We start from the raw sequence: 17,780 nt of genomic DNA, 5'->3' as shown, positions 1-17,780 counted from the left end.
ATTGTTTCAAGGGACCTTCTGGTTGTGCAATGGTAGATCAAAGTGAAGCTGGTTTTGGCTCTTCCAGCCTGTCACTCTGAGAAATATACATCAAATGCCAACATCTAATTCAAAATCCTATTGCTATTCTTCTTGACCCAAGAAAATTTTCTGTTCTGAATTGTTCATTTACTGTTGTTTTCTAACAATGAGTTTTAGGACATACTTTCATCAAACAATAGATTTTGTTCTTAACTAAAATAAGGATATATTTTTACACATTCACCTGAAGACAACCCTTAATGTAGTCTAGTGCCCTGAACACATTGTTATGTTGAACTCATAGAAGATTTGAACTTTAAAGGGAAAAGTGTTATGTATCCTCAGTATTCATGAACCAATAAGGTCAGACATTTACCATATGTAGAAAGCTTGAAATATTTAAGGCTGTTGAGATTCAATAGATCCAAAGGGTAAAAAATAAATATACCACTGTTAAAGTATAGTGCCTCTTTCAATTTCTTATATTTTTCTTAATTACCATTTGGGGGAATTTAACACTATAGAACAAAAATAGTGAACTTTTCTAGCAGTTACCAAAAAGTAATTTATTGTTTGTATAGTTCCAGATATAACTAGATTTGGACTAAAGAAATTTAGGTCTTTTGAATTGTGTATTCCTGCAGGGTTTTTTTAAAAGTATTTGAAGGCAAAAATCATCACAATGTGTTTTACCGGTTATGCACACTAGTGCTATTTTCTATCTCTGGAAAATTTTAAAGGATAACTTCTGAAAGGCAAGTAATGAAAAAATTCCTTTTAAAACTTACCTTTAAAAAAATGGTGACTAGATGGATTAAAAAAGATAAAGGAACACTTTTTCTTGAATCTCATTTTTATTTTGGATTTTGCCTTTGTAATAAATAGTATGCTTATTTATATTTCAAGGGAAAGTGGTACACCTATGTAAGAAAAAAACATTCATTTCAGTTTGTAACTTCATGTAACACTTTTAACTGATTTTTTTTTTTGTTGAAGATAGATTTTTGTTGCATAAGGTAATATAAAAGTGCCATCAAATTTCCCCTTCATTTTTATTTAAAATATTTACAGTATTCCGTAAATATATTATTTACTATATAAGAATTAGTACTGAATGGATTGATTAAATAGCTAGCTGGATACATAATTAATATCTCAAGGTCCCTTTTTAAGCTTGAGTATAACAGCCAATAAGAAGTGATGTGGCTGCTTTGGGATGAGCAAAGCTTTTAAATATTACCCTTCAACCCACACAGCAGTCTCCATTTCTTCACAGAACTGTGTTCTCGTCCATGATTTTAAGGGCCTTTGTAAATGGGGTAAGCAGCAGGACCTTTGGTTCAGCAGCAGTGATTTTTTACAGTTAAATGTGTAATTCTCCATACGGAAGGACAGATGCTTTGGAGACATCATTATTCTTCACCTATCTGTCAGAAACTACAGAGGATCTAGCTGGTTTAGTTGCAGTCCTTTTATCTTCAGTCTGATTTCTACAATTTTTCAAATAGATCCACAATGCATTCATCACACCATGAGCAGGAATTTCAGCCTGAGCATCACCAGTTATATAAGTTCCGGGCTGAGTAAACTACTTTCCCCTGATTTCAGTCATGTGAAGCAGTGGGTGGAAAGGTCACCCTCATTAGTGTGGAGAGATGCTGCTGCCCTGGTGGCCAACTGGCTTTGCACCTTTTTAGTTATTGATCTGGGAGCATACAGGAGCAGGCAATGGCTGCAGGGCACAGCTCAGCTCTCTCTTCTTGAGGCTCTCCCAGGAAAGCTACCAAAGGTTTCCTTCTGCATCCTAGATCTCTTCTATGGGTAATTAAGGTTAGGCAAGTGAAATACCTAAAAATGAAAGATTCAGATAACTAATTCCTCCTGAGAAAAAAGCTTTTGGGACAACAAATCCAGGGAAAAATTTCTGGGCATATCAGAATCCCACCAGGTTAAAGTGACTCAACATTTAGTTTTCTGAAAGCAATATGCCTCTGCACCCAAAGCCAAGGGAAATGCTTAATATCCATCATGTTCTTGTGTACTCTTTGTTCCTGACCCTGAATGCCTGATCCAGAGCCAATGTGGGATTCGGACAATAATGCCAAGGAAACTGCAGGCAGTCAACACCATTTCTTCTAGAGAGGTCAGCCTATTTCCTGGTCTCCTGCCAGTGAAAATGACAGGGATAAATTAAAAAACAAAGTTGAGGAACATCTTCAGCATGCAAAGAAAAATAAGTTTACGACAGAAGCAAGAGGTAAAGCATCAGCAATTGTTTAAACAGAAGTGCATACTAATAGTGTAGGGGTTTTTCTAAGACACCACAAGTTTCAGAAATGGGTCTGAATTATTAAGCTGTTGAAAACATGAGTGCTACCAAGAGAAGGAGTGGGAGGGAGAGAGAAAGTAAGTGATGCTGCTTTTTGGGGAATATTTAGGAAATTAGTGAGTTAATTTTCTAGATCACCTGGTCAGACAGCCTGAATACTGCTCTTAGGTTGGAGAATGACTGAACCTTCCCGAAAGGAAGGAAAGGTATAAAGACAGCTGCTTGGGAAACTCCACCCTTCCCAAGTGGCTTTCTCACAAGCTGCCTGGGCCCTAGTCCTGCTGACTGTAGGAGGTCACAGTACAATGCAGGGAGGAGGATCCAGCAGGAGAAAAGTGAGGACTCCCTCCAAAATAGCACATTAATCTGTGCAACAAGCAGCCATGGATAATCATCCTCCAGTTTGGGGTAGGCAGGACGACCTTCTTTTAAGGCAGTCTTGGAAAAAAATGTCCTGCTGCCAATCCAGACTCTCAGGTTAGGCACCTGCATGACAAAGCACAATGTTAGATGGTCTGTGCCCATTGTAACAGCAAGAACCACTTAAAGTAAAACAATATGGAAAATGTTCCAAACATCATAATATTCTGTTGGACTCAAATCTACTCTAATTTAGGTAAAAGCACCATGAGCAGGAATCTGGATACACACAAAAGTAAAAGCAACAACAGTGAGTAAACTAACCTATGTCTCCTTGATCCCACAGGATGCTGGGCCATACTCACCATGTTATAAGGTCAAATCAGCTTGCAACTTACCATAAGATGACATGATAAGGAACAAACTGAAGAACAAACAGAAGGAAGTAATTGAAAGTAGAGTCTTAAAAATACTTTGGTTAGTCTCTGAAAGAAATTACTTGCGTTTTTCTAATATGAATTCTTTAATGTTTTCTATTCTTTTAAGAATTATTTATTGTTTCTTTATCCTTTTGTTCTGTAACTTTTTCCTTCCTTTTCTTTCATTTTACACATTGTTTATAATTGTAATAGGCTTGTGGAGGGTTATTACAAAATGGATAAATCAATTTTTTTGTTTAAATTTTCCTTTTATTTATTAGAGAACCAAACAGTGATTTGCATAGAACCTTTCCAACATAGGTGCCTTGAGCTGATTAGCACTTTATTCTGCTTTCATAAAGCAAAAAGTCCACTTCTTGGTTTCCTGTCTGGGTTTCACCAAAAAAAAAAAAAAAAAAAAAAAAAAAGAAAAAAAATTTTCCTGCACAGAAACTTCAAGATATATAAAATTTTGTTCCAGTGAGAATTGATGATTACTTTTAAAAGTATTTCTAAAGGGGCTATTTTTTTAAGGAGAAGCCAGTGTCAGAGTTCTGTGGATGAAAGAATGAACTCTCCAAAATTACTGATGGGGTTTTCTCGCTTCTCCTAATTGATTGGTACTTTGCTTCTGAAGCCTTGGCTCACAGACCATATGTGTCCTGCAGAGAACTTGCTAGTACAGCCTTTACAGAGGAGCTAGATACCATAATGATAGTTTCTCTGTTTGATTACTGCTGTTAAATCATCTTAAAAGCAGTTAAATATTAATGAAACCTTTTACTAATCAGACTTCTTCTAGGGAAGCAATTCTAAGTGGGAAAATTATTTTTGCTTCTGAAGATGTTCTCTTTTTTAATATACGGAAATAATAATTAATAACTTATTTATAAAGCCCTATTGGCATGGCTGAGGTGCTCGGGGTACTATACAACACCATCAAAACAGATTCAAAACAAAATAAGCAAAAGTTCACCCTCATTAAAGCCAAGCCAAACACAAGAAAAACTGCAGACAAGAAAACAGGATCTTTTCTAATCATAGGGTCTCAACATTTGTATTTCTGAAATGATGCTGAGGTTGGAAATACATCAGCAAAAGCCTCAAAGAATGTATAAATTAGGGTGAAGTCCCTTTGTTCTTCCATAAATTTATTTCCTTTTTGCATATCCTCATATGTTATCCTCGCTCACCTGTTTCAAACATTTTGCATAAAGCACAACCCGTAAGGTATTCTGCATTGCCAAGGCTCTGCATGCTGCCCCAGAGAACCTTCCCCAAATAAAACGGCAGAAAAAAGCTGCTCCAGGATCTTTGCAATAAGTGTTTCAAAATGTGACCTGTTATGTACCAGGGGAAGTTATAAAGCAAGGAATTCAGCCTTTGCCAAATGAGAACAGTGGGGCAAAGTTCTCTACTTTGCAGGCTCTATGGACAGGGGAAAATCATGTCAGCATGAAGATCACTTTATACTTCATAGTATAAAAAGATCACTTTATACTTTATAGCATAAAAATCATGTTGGTATAAAGATCACTTTAACAGACAGCTACAAAAACATGGGTTTCAGTATCATCTGTCACAAAACTTGGAAAAAAGACCTATAAATTAACACATGGATGCGTACACATTTAATAATTCAAATGTACTTACAGAAGTATTTTTTTAACTTACATCTGATCCACAGTGCCCAGAAACATCAGTTATTTTTTTCTGCCATATTACCAGGTACCATTTCCACAATGCAGATTTTCATACATGTAGCCTGGGTGTACAACACAAATGAATTTGTCCTTCTCTCTTAGACACCAGCCAAACTATCACCCTTTACAAGTAGGTTAAATAGGTTATGGAGGATAAATACAGGGGAAAAAACAAGAAAAAATATATAGTGGAAGGTTGCCATTAGCAGCAGCTCTATCTGATAAAGCTCAAGTCTTAAACAATAGAAACAGGGAAAACAGATTAAAGCTGTTGCTTTGATGCCTTAATACAGTATCTATTTAATTTGAGATTACACAGTTCATAAGGAATAAATCCCCACATATATTTGTAAAATCCTTCCACAGCCTTCAAAAATATCACAGTGTAATTTGCAGAATTCATTCTTCGGAGTCTGATTTTAGAAATACATCAATGCATAGATGATTTAAGAGAGCAAAAGCTGATTTGGAGTTTGTATCTCAAGGTGCAACATTTGCTCTAGGCAATAAGTTTCACGGAAGCTCAGCTGGAACTGAGGACAAGTATTAATGGTGGAAGTTCAAAGGCATGGGTGGGAGCAGCAAGGATGGATAGGCACAGGATTCTAATGTGCTGTGAGACTGATGAGGGATGCATGCTCCTGTCCATCTGTACTTTGGGAACATCTATCCTAATATATAACCTGACTAATTAAACAGCATTTTATTCAGAGGAGTCCACATCAGATCAGACTTCAGTATAGAGGCCAGAACCGGTGTCCATTAAAGTCTCATCAGAAAGCACCACAGAAGAGTTTTGGCTTTGACACTATGGCCATCAGACCACATATCACACTCAGTCCCAGCTATATACATGCCAGGACATACAGACCTGTGGTAGGAAAATGCTGTTTTCCTGATCCACCGTCCTGACTTTCATTTTCCTTTCCAAAAAAAAGTGATGCTGAGCACTTCACAGCATTCATCTTTTGGAAAAAAAAAAAATCCTTGTAAAAATGAGCTTTTCCACTATGCTTTTTGGCTGGTATTTTTGATCTACAGTCTGACCTCTGATGCTTGGGAATTCTGCAGTTCTGTAAACATTTGATTCTATGGGGGGAAAATACAAACACTTGACTTGTCTATTAGATTGTATAACTGCTTCTCAAAAGCAGTAGAATTAAATATATCATCAGAATTCACATATAAGTAAGAAAACACTAGGTAGGAAAAATTATTCAACAACTGACTAAAACTTATGGTCAAATATTTCTTTCTCTTAAAGTCAACTTTTATCATCTATTTCATAGAATGTTCTCCATTAAAAAAAAGTAATAAAAACCCAAGTTGTTTAGTTTATTGGTTGTTTTTAACTTTACAGAACCTTTTGCTTGAGTAAAACTTGTTTGTCATTAAATGCTGACAGCTTCAAAAATTGTCTTTGGATTAACAAAAACCAAAGCAATTTTCTTTGTCCAATCATCTAGCATGAGTTCAAATTTAGGAAGTCAAAGTCTGTGATTTGCATAAAATATATTTAAACAAAGATCTAGGGGATCCACATTGTACTGTACAATCTTCGACTCCTTCTTGTGTGAAATGAGTTTATGCAAGTCTGGTTCATTGAACAAGGCTATTCAGTTTTGTTAGTCCCTTGAATTAGTTTCTAGGTCAGCAAAGCACTAAGAACATTAGAAAAACAAAACAAAATAACAATGACAAAAAAGACTATAGACAAACAAAAACCCCCTGAAAACCTCTAGAGCCTAAAAGACTATATCCTTGTTATGCAAGTCTTCCTGCTCACACACTTCAAGTTAAAACACCTCCTTTGAAGAGCAGAAATGGGATTGCTCAAAGTTAAGTACATGAAAAAGAGGAATCAAGGCTAATGACTGTTTTGCCCAGTGGAAAACTCTCCAAGTTGTATTATTTCAGCTCCTATAAATATCCTAATAGGATTTTCATGCTGCATTGGAAAATTCCACAGCAGCAACTCAGTCTGTTTTATATGTAATTCATTCTCCTCTTTCCTTTATGCCTGGTCATTTTTTTATGTAAAAACATGATACACAGTTTACCAAAACATTTGGTAATTGTTTCAGTGAATCAAACAGTTGTAAAACCTGCATCATGCAAAAGCTCAAGGCAATACTAAATTTTGCCCTGCTCATGATCATTTTTAATGCTGCCTGTATATGTGTAAGTCACAGACAGCCAGCACCACATAGCAAATGTAAAGTCATTTTTTCTTTTCAGTGTATTATTGAAATCAGTGAAGCATAAGGAAGAGCAAAACCAGAGAGAAAAGACAAGTCTTTCTCATTTCCATAGCAGCATTAGGCTACAGCTGTATGTTTATTTTGAAAACTTAAATGAGTCTGTCCAACTGCTTTGTTTATAAGTGCATTTTTTGTTCTTCCTAAGTTTAATGCAATTTAGGAAAATCCAGAGAGATTATTTAGATGCCTTCCACTTGAAGCACCTTGGCCCTAACAAGGTGTCATAAAAAAAAAAAAAACCAAACCCTGGGAGACAGTCTCCCTGTGGACTGCCTTAACAGAGTAACCTGCATCTTCATCTTCATCCATACCTCCACCCCATTCAACCAGACACCTACCATCAATGAACAGACAACAGCAGACACAGGGGTACATGTGGAAGTCCTGCCTCCCATTCAAAGTCAAATCATTTGCTTCCTGTTGGGACACAGACCTTTCAGTTCTCTGAGGCCAGACATCAAAACAGACAGAAAGGATCTTCTAAAAATGTAATTTCCTGGGGCATAATGATACCTGTATTTCAGAGCTTTGGACAGAGCTAGGGTATTTTCTTAGAGGAGTTTCAAAGTGTGCAGCTCCCACTGTAGGATGAATGCATCCTAGTCAATACTTGAGTATTGAATATTGCAGTTACGTTGCAGTTAAAGTTTGCAAGTTGTTTCTAGCTGATACTGAACTGAAAGCTTTTACTGCTTCAAAAGAATTGCCAGGCACCAGCCTGGATTTAGTTGCTTTCAGATATAATGTCTTTGTTTCCTAAGGCAGGGTCCTACATAAAGGATTTTTGAGATGTTGAGGTTTAAAACTATGGAGGATTCAAACAGATCAATGCTAAAGTGAACCTATTTTAGAAGGAGTCCTTACCTGTCCTACTTCCAGCATGTAGGAAATTATAAAACTGGGATGTGTCCTTTATCATCTCTATGCCTTCATTTCCCTGCAGAGGATGGCAGCCAAAATCTTCAGCTGCTGTGGTACAGCATAGATTGTGCAGCCTCTCCTTGCCAGACTTCAGGGATACTTCTCAAGGTGACTGCCCTCATTCATACATCTGGGGTTTTCACAATCAGGATCTTGGAATGAAAGGCAACATATTACTGTCAGTGCAATAGATTAAAATGCTGATGTTGCAGAAAGAAATAAGGGTAGAAGGTTCTGGATTCATGGAATCATTCAAAAGCAATATAAAATAAGAAGGGAAAATGACTATGTGGTACTGAAGCACAGTGGTGCCCATACTGAGAAAAGAGAGCAACCATTTCTTTCTGCTGATTTAGAGGGAGGCTGCCAAGGTACATCCAGTAAATAACTATTGTTGAAAGTCATCTGAACAAGGTTCTCTAAAAGCTGAGTTTGATATACAGGAGAAACACTCAACTGACTGTTTGTTATATAATAAGTACTGACTGCAGAGGAACAGACTTTATACAGAAATTAGGGCTGTATTTTGAGTTAGGGAAAGCTTTTTTTTCTGTACATTGAAGCCTTGGGCTTTATTCTATTGGAATTTATTTTTCCAGATGGCTCAGAATGCTGCCTGTCTTTGCAGCTTGTTCAGGGGCCAGGCAATGGGCCTTGGTGCTGTAGAAACACAAAACCACTACAAAGTTTCCTGACAAACATGACTAGGAGGAGGATGAGAAACAGTCTAGTGAAGGGCCAAGTCTACAAGCAGCTAAAAATGGATCTGAAGAGGGATGCTGTTCCTGTGAAAGTAAGGAGGGAGCATATACAAAGCAGTTGAAACAGTTATGGTTTTGTGCTTTGTAGCTAACTTGGTGTTTAAAAACACACAGCATTATTTTTAGCTCTTAGAAAACCTGAGCAAAATGCTCCAGGCAGCTGCTATCTCTTCTGTCTTGAGTAAACATTTAGTTTTTCTCAGTTTGATGCTCAATCATCAGAATGTGGAACTTCCTACTTTCCCTTTTCTCTTTCCTTGTCCTTGTCCTTGTTCATGCCCTTTCACAACTTCCTGGAGCCTGCAGTTTTTAAGAGGAGGAGGTGCTCTAGAACCATTTTCCAATTCATAGGTGTCTGAGATGGTCAAATATCTGATGTGTCTGATTATCTGTCTGAAAGCTGAGCTTGATTTGCCTTCTTCAGACAAATATTTCTCAAAGATGGGGGGAAAAAAGAGACAGGGAGAATATAGGGGAGGCCATGCCTGAAGTTTTAATTTTGCTTGCCTCCTTCCCCCCACACAGATCTTCTCAGTCGTAATAGCTGCACCCATTAGGTTGCAATAATTTCATTGCCCCTTGATGCCAAGGTGAAAAAAGAGGAAGTATGGCTGATTTGTATGTTGTTCACATTCATGCCCTGCTTCTTATTGGCCTATTCTACATAATATAAAATGAGTCAGTCAATTTGGAATAGAGCACAGACCACAAAATATTGTTGAGGATGGTGTCACACATCTAGATTTCTGGGAAATAGTGTTATTCAAGGTCCATTCTGGATTGTTGCCACAATCAAGCACTGCCATGGTTTGACACTGGGGAAATGAAATAATTTCCTTCATTGGAACTGATGAGGACTCCTTGCAAAACCTTGTAATTGTACCCTCTGTGAGTAATGGTGAGCAGAATGCAAGTGTTACATCCTATGCCTTCCTGGATGTCAGAAATGTGGACCGTATATTCTGATGTATTTCAGGATAATTGACATTCTAGCAGGTCACCAGCTCAATAATTGAGGTACAGCTAGGTTTTTCAGCCATTTATTTGGATTGAGATTGAGTCCAGGACATGCCACATTTCTGATACTTCTCACACCTGAGAGTTGGAAGCCTTGCTACCTCTCAGAGTGTCATATCCTGGGGGCATTCAGCATATGGCTCCAAATAAAAGGGGCTTTTGCAAGTACTACTTTTCTTTTTGGGGTCAGAGATTGGATGAAGTGGAGAGCAAACAGTTGTGGTCTGGGTAAAATTTGCAGTCTTTCCTCCGTGGTTTAGTGTGCTAGAGCCAGCCAGCAGTATGTGTCTGGAACAACATGACCAGAAAGGATTGCTGACCTCAGCAGCAAGGAGCAAGTTCATTAAGGCACACAAACCTCCCTTTTCTGGGATGGTACAATGTGCTGTTGACTCACATGGGTTGCACAGTCTAATCCTAAATTATTCAGAATGACCCACATTCTGGCACTCTGGCTTCTGCTGATTAACATCTTACTCTGCAACCAATTTAGTCTAGCTTAAGTGGGGCTGCATCTTCAAATTAATTTTCAGTATAAGGATGAAAGCCTCATGCCATATAACTCTAACCATGGTTCCAACAGATCCATATAGAAATTATAACATGCACCAGAAGGAATGAAAATAAATTTGCTCTGGGTTCAGAGCATTCTGGTAAAAAAAAAAAAAAAAAAAAAAAAAAGAGAATGAATACACAATCCTTGATTATATAAATAGCACCTGTTTTGACAAATTTTGTATGCTTGTTTTCTGAATTAGCATGCTTCCAAAGTACCACTTTTTTTCATAACATAAATGACAGCATTGACAAAAAAAAAAAAAATAACACAGGCTGTTACTATATATACATTTGTAATCTTTAAGCTTTGCAAGCAAGAAATTTTTGAATTCATCCAGTAACCTGTGCACACTTGCTTGGTCTTCAGCCACAGAGCAATACACAAATATCTGCTTATTGGGTCTCAAAAGGCTGTGATCCCCAGCACTAGCCATGTATTCAGACATGTATAATGAGTCCAGTGATGCAAGGTCTGCATTAATGACCTAGTCACTGACACAGAGTGAACCCTCAGCAAGTTTTCAGACAATACAAAACTAGGAGGAGTGGCTGATACCCCAGATGTCATGCTGCCCCTCCAGAGGGACCTCAACAGCTGGAGAAGTGGGATGATGAGAATCTCACACTGTTCAGTGAGGGGAAGTGCCAAGCCCTGCCTGGGGAGGAACAACCAGCACAGGTTGGGAGGCCGGTTTGGCAGAGAGGCCCTGTTGGACACCAGGCAGGACATGAACATCACTGTGCCTTTGTGACTAAGAAGGTGAGAAGTGTCCTGGGCTGCATTAGGCAGAGGAATGCCAGCTGGTGGAGGCATGTGGTTCTTCCTCTTTAGTCACTGCTGTCTGCTGTGCAAATGTGACACTGGAAATACTGTAGAAGGATCCAGTGAAATGCAAAAAATTTATTAAGGGGCTGCTGCATTTTACATACAATGAAAGAATAAAAGAACTGTGACTGGCCAGCCTGGAGAAGAGATAGTGCAGGGAGTCTGATCGGCATACATAAATATGTGATGGGAGGGAATGAAGAAGAGTCAGATTCTTCTCATGAGTGCTCAGTGACAAGACAAAAGGCAATGAACACAAATTGAAATGCAAGGAAACCCCTTTGAAACATATTAAAAAACTATTTTACTGTGGGGATGGTCAAACACTGGCATAGGTTACTCAGAAAGGATGTGGAGTCTTCACACTCGGAGATATCCAAAACCTAAGTGGACATAGACCAAAACTCTGTAGCTGACCTTGCATGTGACGAGGAGTTCCACTAAAGAACTTTCAGAGGGTCTCTCCAACCTCAGCCCTTCTGTCATTGCACAACACTTTTCACACTACACCAGAAATATTGCAGCAGTATCCCTTCAGCTGGTATGTATTTGCACTTCTGACGTGTCTGCAAATAACAGACATATTTTTTTCTCGTAGTGTTCAAGCTAATTATTCACTAGTGCTCTTTAGGATTTGGGTAGCTTTAACCATATTTAGGCTTTAATGACCAAGAATCAAGATGCCACCTTCTGTGCAGGACAGCAGTGAAAGACTCACAGTTAGAAATGCCCCAGCAGGGTGGGTTTAAACAAGCTCTTTCCCTAGTAAGGCCACCACAGCCACTTACAAAATGAAGTGATTTAACTCATGGGTGTCTGTTTAGGATTTTCAAAGAGGCTTACAAATTAGACATCACACTTAGTCTGCAATTTTTTGCAAGACCCTGAGCAAACCCTGTAAGGCCCATAGGAAGCGTGGTAAGTATTTTGATTGCACACTCCTGAAAATGAACAGGGCTGAGAACCACACCTCTGTAATGTTGAAGTGTTAGGCACAGGAGAGATGAGGAACACAAGCTCATTTTTGACACCTAGCTGGTTTTCCAAACATCTAAAAAACATTTGAAAATTGTCATGACCTACTTAGAAAAGTGAACAGGCTGGGAAAAAACAAGTATAAGCAAAATATTTATAAAATTAGGACAAAACATACATAACTAAAACTGGCAAAAATTATTTGTAAAGCTCCTTACAACTAATTTAAAGTTTAGCTCATCCACTGAAGTCAAGACAAGAACATTACAGAGTATTATTCTATTTAACAAAACCAGATGGGATTCAACCATTGCTACAATTCCAACTTCCCAAAATATATTTGTCTCTTCTCTCTAATCCCTTTTTCTCTGACATTAATGCAAGAGTCATTGTAATGGGTAGGCTTGTTATGAAGAATTCAATAGTAATAAAAAAAATACAAAAATTGCTGTTCTTGTATTTCTCTTGTTGTTGAAGAATAAAATTATACTGTAAATTAAATCTGATTTTATGACATTTTGTATGCATATAGATCTTCATGTGAACTCAGGGGAGCATACTTTATTTGAGCTCTGTATTCCTTATACTTTTTAATTAATTTTTCTTTGTAATTCAGAATAAGTTTCTAATGGATTTGTGGAACAATATGGGGTCACTTGGGGGTGATTTTAATACCTGTAATTCCCATGGTTATTAATCAAAGACTTTTTAGCCTTTTAGATAAATTATCTGCCTTCTGTTTAGAAGATTGAGATTAAGCATGTGAGAGAAATTGTCCCTACTGACACAAAGGAAAAAAAGTCAAGAAAATACAAATGCAACATTTTGGGTATCTCACAAAACTACAGAATATGCTGCAGATTTTCAATTTTCTTTCATCTAGCTTCAGGAAGACAATTTACTATGAAAATAGCAATGATTCTGAAAAGGGGTGATTTTCATTTATTGCCTTTAAATCTCAGAAACTGTCAGATCCAGTAAAACTTTTTTTTTAACTTGAGGATTTACTGTTTACAACTGACAGGTTTTGTAGAAAATCGTTTGGCTTTTTAAGTACCTAAGAAAAAACGGTGTTCACTTAGCAAGTTTAGTTTAGAATCTAAATTTGCATACTCCTGAACAATAGCTGCTACATTTTCATTCACTAAATGCTGAATCATAAAAACAGACACAATTTTTTCAATTAATTTGATTCCTCTTGACTTCATGGTGTCCAATAATTAGAAAAATCCTGGTTGATTTTCTGTTCACTGAAGAAATAAACCAGTTTGTTTTCCATACTTTTTCACTTGATCTAGGAAAGCATAACTGTAGAGTAATGTTCTCAAGAGCTACCAATGATGAAAGAACATACATCTGAAATGATACATTTAGTGTGCGTTTATATATGCAAAAATATATATAGCCTAATATTCAAGCTCACTGTCCTGCTGATAATTTAACAGTTGTTAATCTGATATCAAGAACTCTCAAAAGCCAAATAATTTAAATCACCTGTAGACATGACTTCAACTTTTCACATGCAAGCATCCTCAAGGTGTGTGAAAATTCAATGCTTTTCTCTTGCTCACTCTCTGTCACAATGAAATTAACCACATTTCACAAAAGCTTTTTAAGTATTTACAACAGCTCTGTTATCATAATATCTACATATTTTGCAAATTTTCTTCACCTGAAGAAGGACCTGATTTATCAGTTTGCTAACCTGAGACACAGCTGCCCCCAGGGGAGAGTGGTTTTAGCTGTTCAGGTTATGTGGGGGATGTGAAGCAATTTAGCTGCATCTGTGCACTGATCCAGCTGGGTGGATTCACCTGGACCTATAACACATCCAGGTGACTCATCAGGTTCCATCACCTGCTTCCATTGTACTGCTTACAAACTCCAATTGGCTCTTTCAGTCCATGTTGTGCAGCAAGATATTTTATTCTTTTCACTGCATGAAGTAAAGGGTAGGCTGGATTTTGAAGCCATGCAGAAGCTGCTCAGAGGACCTGGGCACTGCTTTCATAAATCTGAGGCTGTTACTCATTCTGCATTCTGTCTTCTTTCTTAGCCACTGACCACACATAACTGAGAAAGTAGCAAGGTAAGGGGAAGACAAAGCAGAAAGTCAGCAAAAGTTATCCGCAAGAAATAAAGAAACCAAAGTGGGTAACCCCCCTCCCCCTCAAATATGGGGCCAAAACAGACCTAAGAAACATTTTTCACTTTCATCCCTCAGAAGCAATTTCCTGGGAAGAGAAAATACCTTGATGAAAGCCACATAGAGAAGTTAGGGAACAGAGATGAGATGAACAAAACAGCCCTTGAAGACAACTCTGCAGAGTGAGGTACAGTGTTCTCTGCAGCAAGTATTTCTTTCCTATGGAGAGTATTGCACATCACTGCACAAGGCTGTATTTCATAAATTGGGAACCATCTTCAGAAAAACACATACAAATGTACAAATTTGTACAAATGTGTTACACATCATAGGGTATACAATGCATACTTTGCTTCATCGTTGTGATATTGTAAATGCCACATGTCGTTTCTTCCTAGAAGAATATTTCAGAGGTCTCAAAATTTATTCTTCCAACAAAGTAGAAAAATTAGCATAAGTACACCTTTTCTCCATGTAGTGTAGAATATGTAGCACACATTTTGCATGTTCATAGAAGGAAACAGTCAAAATACATATTATATATGTATTTTATACATTTACCTGTACACAAAAAATGGAAGAAGAGAAGACACAAAGACTTCAAGAATGTGCATATATCAGCGGGTCTTATTAAGGTTTATGTGTTACTGTTATTCAAAACCTGGGCTTAGCATTTTGCAGAGCTGTCTCATTCTGAAAGTGAAGCAATTCTTAATTTCTATGATCCTTTAATGAACTTGTGAGTAACTTTATGACATTAAACATGGCAGGAGCATATTTATTTAGTAATTAGAACACTAAAATGGTTATTAGGAATATCACCCAAATTTTCTATAACTCAACTCTCAGCTTTATTCAGGAGCACAAGTGGCCAAATGGCTCAGCCTCAAATGTGAAAGAGAGGGAAGCAGAGTGAGTCAGACCAGATGGCTGTTGACCTTAAGGCAAGATAGGAATGGATGGGAAAAGCTTTTCTCAGCTGTGTTTCTTCTAGGCACTGGTCCAGAAACACACCTAGTCTTGGTAATGGAAAAAGTTTTGCTTTTAATATTGAAGAAATTCTAATTTAAAAATAATATATTTGTTTCTAATGACACAGATGCTTTTTAAAATGCCCTTTAAGATATATAAATTGGATGGTAATAGGGAAAAAAAGCAATGAAATTTAATTTCTTGAATCACAGCATTCCAGGGTTTGAGTGCTATGAGAACTTCATCTCTTTTAAAGTCATGGACTGCCAACAATCATTAGCATTCTTCAGAGCTGACCATTGGAACAAAACTCTAAAGAAAAAGAACCTAAGTTTAAGCTAAATGCATATTTTCCTTTTAAAACAATTTGCAGTTTGAAGGTTCTCATTCTGTAATATATGAAATGTGTTATGATAGGAAGTTTTCAAAAGCTGATACAAGACTGTGAAACAACCTGAAATTGTCATTATTATTTTTGTTTTTCTTTGAGAGAATCAGGTATCTATTAATCTTAGTTAAAATAAATCAGATTTCTAAATTTTGAAATTTTCTGTAAAATGTGAGTCACTCTATATCAAAACAAACGTGATGTCTGATTCAAGGTTTGGGTCAAAGACTTTTGAAACAGTGGAAGATGTTTATGTCTGTGTACTCTGGTTTTGACCTACAAAGGCTGAATTTATATTCTATGAGATAAAATATACATAAAGGAATCACCTCTCTGTATTTGTATATCTTGACCAACTCTAGTGCTTTGCTCTTCTATTGGTTTATCTGTGACCTAACAGATAAATAGAATGGAACATAATCAGAAAATCACAGCTAAGTTACAGAAATATAAAAGAAAACACCTCCTCGTTAATTTTCACACACGCACACACACACAAAAAAAAAAGTGAAATCATTTCTACTTGCTTCTTGGGAATCCACTTGCAGCATTAATTAAGCATGTTAACTTGAATGTGGTAAGAAGGTCTGCAAAGTCTTTTTTACCATTTTGTAGTTTTCTGTGATTTATCTTACTTTTCACCAGTTCCTCTAATATTACCAAGATATTATTCCTGAGAGTGTAATTATGTTGTGTAATAATGCATGTGCTGTATTCTTTTGAGTGGGTCAAATAACCTCCATAGTGCATTTTTAAAGAATCAATGATGCCTAAGGAGTCTACAATATATGCTGCTGACTGGGAAATTATATTTGTGTTTAATTATGCAGTACTGAGTGGAATTGAGAACATATTGCACAAAATGGTTTTGACTGACTGTTACATGCTTTCTGCAGGTGTTATTATACACCAGGCTAACATAGTTATCTCAGGGCTATATGGAAATGAAGGAGTTCAGCACTGAGTGTGTTATATATTTAGAGGTTCACAATTGTGTAGTTTGCTTTACTGGTCATGCAACACCTTTCATTCAGACAGACTATACAAGCTTGCAAAAAATTATATACACCCTGCAGAATTTGATATTTGGTAGTGAAAGCCAGGTCTGTTAGCAGAGCTGAGAATGCTAGTGTTTTGTATTTCCCAAAATACACTTGATTTCTTGGGAGCCCTACTGAGTGGCATCAAATGAGAATCTGGCTTTGTGTGCACTTGTCCCACGGGAATGTCATGGGTTTGTTACATGAAACCCATAAATCACTTTGATGCTATCTGGACCTGTATTATCATAGGAACTCTACAGGCTGGTAAAATATGCTTCTGAATCATGCAGAATGCACTTATTGCTCCTGGGCATTGAGTCAGATATTGAGACTGCACCCCATTGTGCTCTGAAACACATATTTTGTGCAGCATGGGTGCAAATGTGGCCAGAAGGAGGCCATTATCTGTACTTTGATTACTCTTTCATTATATCTTTGCACAGCTATACTGACAACTCTTCTTGTTTCTGTTTAAAAACACAAACAAAAGCTAGTGAGCTCTTTCCAAGTTTTCCTCCTTTCATATTTGAAGATTATATTGATTTGAGAAAATGAGCAAATAATGAGAAGTACTGCAGTCCAGGACAGGAAGACAGAGAACTTTTAAGTGCCAGGACTAATAGATGGCAAACACAATTTGTTGATGGCAAGAGCAAAATTATGAGGTAAAACAAACAACAAAAGGAAAGAGTTATCTTCTAATCAGTAAGAAACTGAGGCATCCTGACACAAAATTGCTGAAAACAATATTTTTTTTAGCCCTGAATTCAATGTTCAGGCACAATGATGAGTTGAACCAAGATGTAGAGATGCATCCCCAGATAAACATGTTACAAATCAAAGCTAAAATCACAGCTGCAGAAGACAGTGCCAGATGCTGGGAGTATGGCATCATATCAAGCACAGTCTTCCAGGAAAGAGGGCAATGAATCTGAACTCTGGGTATCCCATAACACACACAAATATTGTAGAGCAAAATTGGACTGCAACAAGACAGAAAATAAAATTACCAGAGAAAAGAGTATAAACTAACTGCACTGAGAAAGAACAAAATTAGGAATTCTTAATCACTCCATTAGG

This window comes from Taeniopygia guttata, chromosome 2 (assembly GCF_048771995.1).
Source record: "Taeniopygia guttata chromosome 2, bTaeGut7.mat, whole genome shotgun sequence".
Taxonomy (NCBI): domain Eukaryota; kingdom Metazoa; phylum Chordata; class Aves; order Passeriformes; family Estrildidae; genus Taeniopygia; species Taeniopygia guttata.
This window is presented reverse-complemented; position numbering follows the sequence as displayed.